This window comes from Hermetia illucens, chromosome 2 (assembly GCF_905115235.1).
Source record: "Hermetia illucens chromosome 2, iHerIll2.2.curated.20191125, whole genome shotgun sequence".
Lineage (NCBI taxonomy): Eukaryota > Metazoa > Arthropoda > Insecta > Diptera > Stratiomyidae > Hermetia > Hermetia illucens.
Genome location: NC_051850.1, coordinates 149,332,412 through 149,340,514, shown reverse-complemented (window position 1 = coordinate 149,340,514; position 8,103 = coordinate 149,332,412).

The following is an 8,103-nucleotide window of genomic DNA, read 5'->3' as shown; positions in this document are numbered from 1 at the left end:
GTGCCAGGAAAATTTCTGATTTTTCGAGGAATCTGGGGAAAAACTTTAAACGCTTATATCTCCGTTAATATTGAGAATTTCGCAAAAAGGAGCTTAATTTGTGATCACTACTATTGGTAGAGGGTCTGAAGCTTCAAAATGGTATATAGGTTGTGGGGTCTAGGTGCCAGGAAAATTTCTGATTTTTCGAGGAATCTGGGGAAAAACTTTAAACGCTTATATCTCCGTTAATATTGAGAATTTCGCAAAAAGGAGCTTAATTTGTGATCACTACTATTGGTAGAGGGTCTGAGCTTCAAAATGGTATATAGGTTGTGGGGTCTAGGTGCCAGGAAAATTTCTGATTTTTCGAGGAATCTGGGGAAAAACTTTAAACGCTTATATCTCCGTTAATATTGAGAATTTCGCAAAAAGGAGCTTAATTTGTGATCACTACTATTGGTAGAGGGTCTGAGCTTCAAAATGGTATATAGGTTGTGGGGTCTAGGTGCCAGGAAAATTTCTGATTTTTCGAGGAATCTGGGGAAAAACTTTAAACGCTTATATCTCCGTTAATATTGAGAATTTCGCAAAAAGGAGCTTAATTTGTGATCACTACTATTGGTAGAGGGTCTGAGCTTCAAAATGGTATATAGGTTGTGGGGTCTAGGTGCCAGGAAAATTTCTGATTTTTCGAGGAATCTGGGGAAAAACTTTAAACGCTTATATCTCCGTTAATATTGAGAATTTCGCAAAAAGGAGCTTAATTTGTGATCACTACTATTGGTAGAGGGTCTGAGCTTCAAAATGGTATATAGGTTGTGGGGTCTAGGTGCCAGGAAAATTTCTGATTTTTCGAGGAATCTGGGGAAAAACTTTAAACGCTTATATCTCCGTTAATATTGAGAATTTCGCAAAAAGGAGCTTAATTTGTGATCACTACTATTGGTAGAGGGTCTGAGCTTCAAAATGGTATATAGGTTGTGGGGTCTAGGTGCCAGGAAAATTTCTGATTTTTCGAGGAATCTGGGGAAAAACTTTAAACGCTTATATCTCCGTTAATATTGAGAATTTCGCAAAAAGGAGCTTAATTTGTGATCACTACTATTGGTAGAGGGTCTGAGCTTCAAAATGGTATATAGGTTGTGGGGTCTAGGTGCCAGGAAAATTTCTGATTTTTCGAGGAATCTGGGGAAAAACTTTAAACGCTTATATCTCCGTTAATATTGAGAATTTCGCAAAAAGGAGCTTAATTTGTGATCACTACTATTGGTAGAGGGTCTGAGCTTCAAAATGGTATATAGGTTGTGGGGTCTAGGTGCCAGGAAAATTTCTGATTTTTCGAGGAATCTGGGGAAAAACTTTAAACGCTTATATCTCCGTTAATATTGAGAATTTCGCAAAAAGGAGCTTAATTTGTGATCACTACTATTGGTAGAGGGTCTGAGCTTCAAAATGGTATATAGGTTGTGGGGTCTAGGTGCCAGGAAAATTTCTGATTTTTCGAGGAATCTGGGGAAAAACTTTAAACGCTTATATCTCCGTTAATATTGAGAATTTCGCAAAAAGGAGCTTAATTTGTGATCACTACTATTGGTAGAGGGTCTGAGCTTCAAAATGGTATATAGGTTGTGGGGTCTAGGTGCCAGGAAAATTTCTGATTTTTCGAGGAATCTGGGGAAAAACTTTAAACGCTTATATCTCCGTTAATATTGAGAATTTCGCAAAAAGGAGCTTAATTTGTGATCACTACTATTGGTAGAGGGTCTGAGCTTCAAAATGGTATATAGGTTGTGGGGTCTAGGTGCCAGGAAAATTTCTAGATTTTTCGAGGAATCTGGGGAAAAACTTTAAACGCTTATATCTCCGTTAATATTGAGAATTTCGCAAAAAGGAGCTTAATTTGTGATCACTACTATTGGTAGAGGGTCTGAGCTTCAAAATGGTATATAGGTTGTGGGGTCTAGGTGCCAGGAAAATTTCTGATTTTTCGAGGAATCTGGGGAAAAACTTTAAACGCTTATATCTCCGTTAATATTGAGAATTTCGCAAAAAGGAGCTTAATTTGTGATCACTACTATTGGTAGAGGGTCTGAACTTCAAAATGGTATATAGGTTGTGGGGTCTAGGTGCCAGGAAAATTTCTGATTTTTCGAGGAATCTGGGGAAAAACTTTAAACGCTTATATCTCCGTTAATATTGAGAATTTCGCAAAAAGGAGCTTAATTTGTGATCACTACTATTGGTAGAGGGTCTGAACTTCAAAATGGTATATAGGTTGTGGGGTCTAGGTGCCAGGAAAATTTCTGATTTTTCGAGGAATCTGGGGAAAAACTTTAAACGCTTATATCTCCGTTAATATTGAGAATTTCGCAAAAAGGAGCTTAATTTGTGATCACTACTATTGGTAGAGGGTCTGAACTTCAAAATGGTATATAGGTTGTGGGGTCTAGGTGCCAGGAAAATTTCTGATTTTTCGAGGAATCTGGGGAAAAACTTTAAACGCTTATATCTCCGTTAATATTGAGAATTTCGCAAAAAGGAGCTTAATTTGTGATCACTACTATTGGTAGAGGGTCTGAGCTTCAAAATGGTATATAGGTTGTGGGGTCTAGGTGCCAGGAAAATTTCTGATTTTTCGAGGAATCTGGGGAAAAACTTTAAACGCTTATATCTCCGTTAATATTGAGAATTTCGCAAAAAGGAGCTTAATTTGTGATCACTACTATTGGTAGAGGGTCTGAGCTTCAAAATGGTATATAGGTTGTGGGGTCTAGGTGCCAGGAAAATTTCTGATTTTTCGAGGAATCTGGGGAAAAACTTTAAACGCTTATATCTCCGTTAATATTGAGAATTTCGCAAAAAGGAGCTTAATTTGTGATCACTACTATTGGTAGAGGGTCTGAGCTTCAAAATGGTATATAGGTTGTGGGGTCTAGGTGCCAGGAAAATTTCTGATTTTTCGAGGAATCTGGGGAAAAACTTTAAACGCTTATATCTCCGTTAATATTGAGAATTTCGCAAAAAGGAGCTTAATTTGTGATCACTACTATTGGTAGAGGGTCTGAACTTCAAAATGGTATATAGGTTGTGGGGTCTAGGTGCCAGGAAAATTTCTGATTTTTCGAGGAATCTGGGGAAAAACTTTAAACGCTTATATCTCCGTTAATATTGAGAATTTCGCAAAAAGGAGCTTAATTTGTGATCACTACTATTGGTAGAGGGTCTGAACTTCAAAATGGTATATAGGTTGTGGGGTCTAGGTGCCAGGAAAATTTCTGATTTTTCGAGGAATCTGGGGAAAAACTTTAAACGCTTATATCTCCGTTAATATTGAGAATTTCGCAAAAAGGAGCTTAATTTGTGATCACTACTATTGGTAGAGGGTCTGAACTTCAAAATGGTATATAGGTTGTGGGGTCTAGGTGCCAGGAAAATTTCTGATTTTTCGAGGAATCTGGGGAAAAACTTTAAACGCTTATATCTCCGTTAATATTGAGAATTTCGCAAAAAGGAGCTTAATTTGTGATCACTACCATTGGTAGAGGGTCTGAGTTTCAAAATTGTATATAGGTTGTGGGGTCTAGGTGGCAGGAAAATTTCTGATTTTTCGAGGAATCTGGGGAAAAACTTTAAACGCTTATATCTCCGTTAATATTGAGAATTTCGCAAAAAGGAGCTTAATTTGTGATCACTACTATTGGTAGAGGGTCTGAACTTCAAAATGGTATATAGGTTGTGTCTACTATTGGTAGAAGGTCTGAGCTCCAAAATGGTATATAGGTTGTGGGGTGTAGGTGCCAGGAAAATTTCTGATTTTTCGAGGAATCTGGGGAAAAACTTTAAACGCTTATATCTCCGTTAATATTGAGAATTTCGCAAAAAGGAGCTTAATTTGTGATCCCTACTATTGGTAGAGGGTCTGAGCTTCAAAATGGTATACAGGTTGTGCGGTGTAGGTGCCAGGAAAATTTCTGATTTTTCGAGGAATCTGGGGAAAAACTTTAAACGCTTATATCTCCGTTAATATTGAGAATTTCGCAAAAAGGAGCTTAATTTGTGATCACTACTATTGGTAGAGGGTCTGAGCTTCAAAATGGTATATAGGTTGTGGGGTCTAGGTGCCAGGAAAATTTCTGATTTTTCGAGGAATCTGGGGAAAAACTTTAAACGCTTATATCTCCGTTAATATTGAGAATTTCGCAAAAAGGAGCTTAATTTGTGATCACTACTATTGGTAGAGGGTCTGAGCTTCAAAATGGTATATAGGTTGTGGGGTCTAGGTGCCAGGAAAATTTCTGATTTTTCGAGGAATCTGGGGAAAAACTTTAAACGCTTATATCTCCGTTAATATTGAGAATTTCGCAAAAAGGAGCTTAATTTGTGATCACTACTATTGGTAGAGGGTCTGAGCTTCAAAATGGTATATAGGTTGTGGGGTCTAGGTGCCAGGAAAATTTCTGATTTTTCGAGGAATCTGGGGAAAAACTTTAAACGCTTATATCTCCGTTAATATTGAGAATTTCGCAAAAAGGAGCTTAATTTGTGATCACTACTATTGGTAGAGGGTCTGAGCTTCAAAATGGTATATAGGTTGTGGGGTCTAGGTGCCAGGAAAATTTCTGATTTTTCGAGGAATCTGGGGAAAAACTTTAAACGCTTATATCTCCGTTAATATTGAGAATTTCGCAAAAAGGAGCTTAATTTGTGATCACTACTATTGGTAGAGGGTCTGAGCTTCAAAATGGTATATAGGTTGTGGGGTCTAGGTGCCAGGAAAATTTCTGATTTTTCGAGGAATCTGGGGAAAAACTTTAAACGCTTATATCTCCGTTAATATTGAGAATTTCGCAAAAAGGAGCTTAATTTGTGATCACTACTATTGGTAGAGGGTCTGAACTTCAAAATGGTATATAGGTTGTGGGGTCTAGGTGCCAGGAAAATTTCATGATTTTTCGAGGAAATCTGGGAAAAAACCTTAAACGCTTATATCTCCGTTAATATTGAGAATTTCGCAAAAAGGAGCTTAATTTGTGATCACTACTATTGGTAGAGGGTCTGAACTTCAAAATGGTATAGGTTGTGTCTACTATTGGTAGAAGGTCTGAGCTCCAAAATGGTATATAGGTTGTGGGGTGTAGGTGCCAGGAAAATTTCTGATTTTTCGAGGAATCGGGGGAAAAACTTTAAACGCTTATATCTCCGTTAATATTGAGAATTTCGCAAAAAGGAGCTTAATTTGTGATCACTACTATTGGTAGAGGGTCTGAGCTTCAAAATGGTATACAGGTTGTGCGGTGTAGGTGCCAGGAAAATTTCTGATTTTTCGAGGAATCTGGGGAAAAACTTTAAACGCTTATATCTCCGTTAATATTGAGAATTTCGCAAAAAGGAGCTTAATTTGTGATCACTACTATTGGTGAGGGTCTGAGCTTCAAAATGGTATATAGGTTGTGGGGTCTAGGTGCCAGGAAAATTTCTGATTTTTCGAGGAATCTGGGGAAAAACTTTAAACGCTTATATCTCCGTTAATATTGAGAATTTCGCAAAAAGGAGCTTAATTTGTGATCACTACTATTGGTAGAGGGTCTGAGCTTCAAAATGGTATATAGGTTGTGGGGTCTAGGTGCCAGGAAAATTTCTGATTTTTCGAGGAATCTGGGGAAAAACTTTAAACGCTTATATCTCCGTTAATATTGAGAATTTCGCAAAAAGGAGCTTAATTTGTGATCACTACTATTGGTAGAGGGTCTGAGCTTCAAAATGGTATATAGGTTGTGGGGTCTAGGTGCCAGGAAAATTTCAGATTTTTCGAGGAATCTGGGGAAAAACTTTAAACGCTTATATCTCCGTTAATATTGAGAATTTCGCAAAAAGGAGCTTAATTTGTGATCACTACTATTGGTAGAGGGTCTGAGCTTCAAAATGGTATATAGGTTGTGGGGTCTAGGTGCCAGGAAAATTTCTGATTTTTCGAGGAATCTGGGGAAAAACTTTAAACGCTTATATCTCCGTTAATATTGAGAATTTCGCAAAAAGGAGCTTAATTTGTGATCACTACTATTGGTAGAGGGTCTGAGCTTCAAAATGGTATAGTAGGTTGTGGGGTCTAGGTGCCAGGAAAATTTCAGATTTTTCGAGGAATCTGGGGAAAAACTTTAAACGCTTATATCTCCGTTAATATTGAGAATTTCGCAAAAAGGAGCTTAATTTGTGATCACTACTATTGGTAGAGGGTCTGAGCTTCAAAATGGTATATAGGTTGTGGGGTCTAGGTGCCAGGAAAATTTCTGATTTTCGAGGAATCTGGGGAAAAACTTTAAACGCTTATATCTCCGTTAATATTGAGAATTTCGCAAAAAGGAGCTTAATTTGTGATCACTACTATTGGTAGAGGGTCTGAGCTTCAAAATGGTATATAGGTTGTGGGGTCTAGGTGCCAGGAAAATTTCTGATTTTTCGAGGAATCTGGGGAAAAACTTTAAACGCTTATATCTCCGTTAATATTGAGAATTTCGCAAAAAGGAGCTTAATTTGTGATCACTACTATTGGTAGAGGGTCTGAGCTTCAAAATGGTATATAGGTTGTGGGGTCTAGGTGCCAGGAAAATTTCTGATTTTTCGAGGAATCTGGGGAAAAACTTTAAACGCTTATATCTCCGTTAATATTGAGAATTTCGCAAAAAGGAGCTTAATTTGTGATCACTACTATTGGTAGAGGGTCTGAGCTTCAAAATGGTATATAGGTTGTGGGGTCTAGGTGCCAGGAAAATTTCTGATTTTTCGAGGAATCTGGGGAAAAACTTTAAACGCTTATATCTCCGTTAATATTGAGAATTTCGCAAAAAGGAGCTTAATTTGTGATCACTACTATTGGTAGAGGGTCTGAGCTTCAAAATGGTATATAGGTTGTGGGGTCTAGGTGCCAGGAAAATTTCTGATTTTTCGAGGAATCTGGGGAAAAACTTTAAACGCTTATATCTCCGTTAATATTGAGAATTTCGCAAAAAGGAGCTTAATTTGTGATCACTACTATTGGTAGAGGGTCTGAGCTTCAAAATGGTATATAGGTTGTGGGGTCTAGGTGCCAGGAAAATTTCTGATTTTTCGAGGAATCTGGGGAAAAACTTTAAACGCTTATATCTCCGTTAATATTGAGAATTTCGCAAAAAGGAGCTTAATTTGTGATCACTACTATTGGTAGAGGGTCTGAGCTTCAAAATGGTATATAGGTTGTGGGGTCTAGGTGCCAGGAAAATTTCAGATTTTTCGAGGAATCTGGGGAAAAACTTTAAACGCTTATATCTCCGTTAATATTGAGAATTTCGCAAAAAGGAGCTTAATTTGTGATCACTACTATTGGTAGAGGGTCTGAGCTTCAAAATGGTATATAGGTTGTGGGGTCTAGGTGCCAGGAAAATTTCTGATTTTTCGAGGAATCTGGGGAAAAACTTTAAACGCTTATATCTCCGTTAATATTGAGAATTTCGCAAAAAGGAGCTTAATTTGTGATCACTACTATTGGTAGAGGGTCTGAGCTTCAAAATGGTATGTAGGTTGTGGGGTCTAGGTGCCAGGAAAATTTCATGATTTTTCGAGGAATCTGGGGAAAAACTTTAAACGCTTATATCTCCGTTAATATTGAGAATTTCGCAAAAAGGAGCTTAATTTGTGATCACTACTATTGGTAGAGGGTCTGAGCTTCAAAATGGTATATAGGTTGTGGGGTCTAGGTGCCAGGAAAATTTCTGATTTTTCGAGGAATCTGGGGAAAAACTTTAAACGCTTATATCTCCGTTAATATTGAGAATTTCGCAAAAAGGAGCTTAATTTGTGATCACTACTATTGGTAGAGGGTCTGAGCTTCAAAATGGTATATAGGTTGTGGGGTCTAGGTGCCAGGAAAATTTCTCATTTTCGAGGAATCTGGGGAAAAACTTTAAACGCTTATATCTCCGTTAATATTGAGAATTTCGCAAAAAGGAGCTTAATTTGTGATCACTACTATTGGTAGAGGGTCTGAGCTTCAAAATGGTATATAGGTTGTGCGGTGCTAGGTGCCAGGAAAATTTCTGATTTTTCGGAGGAATCTGGGGAAAAACTTTAAACGCTTATATCTCCGTT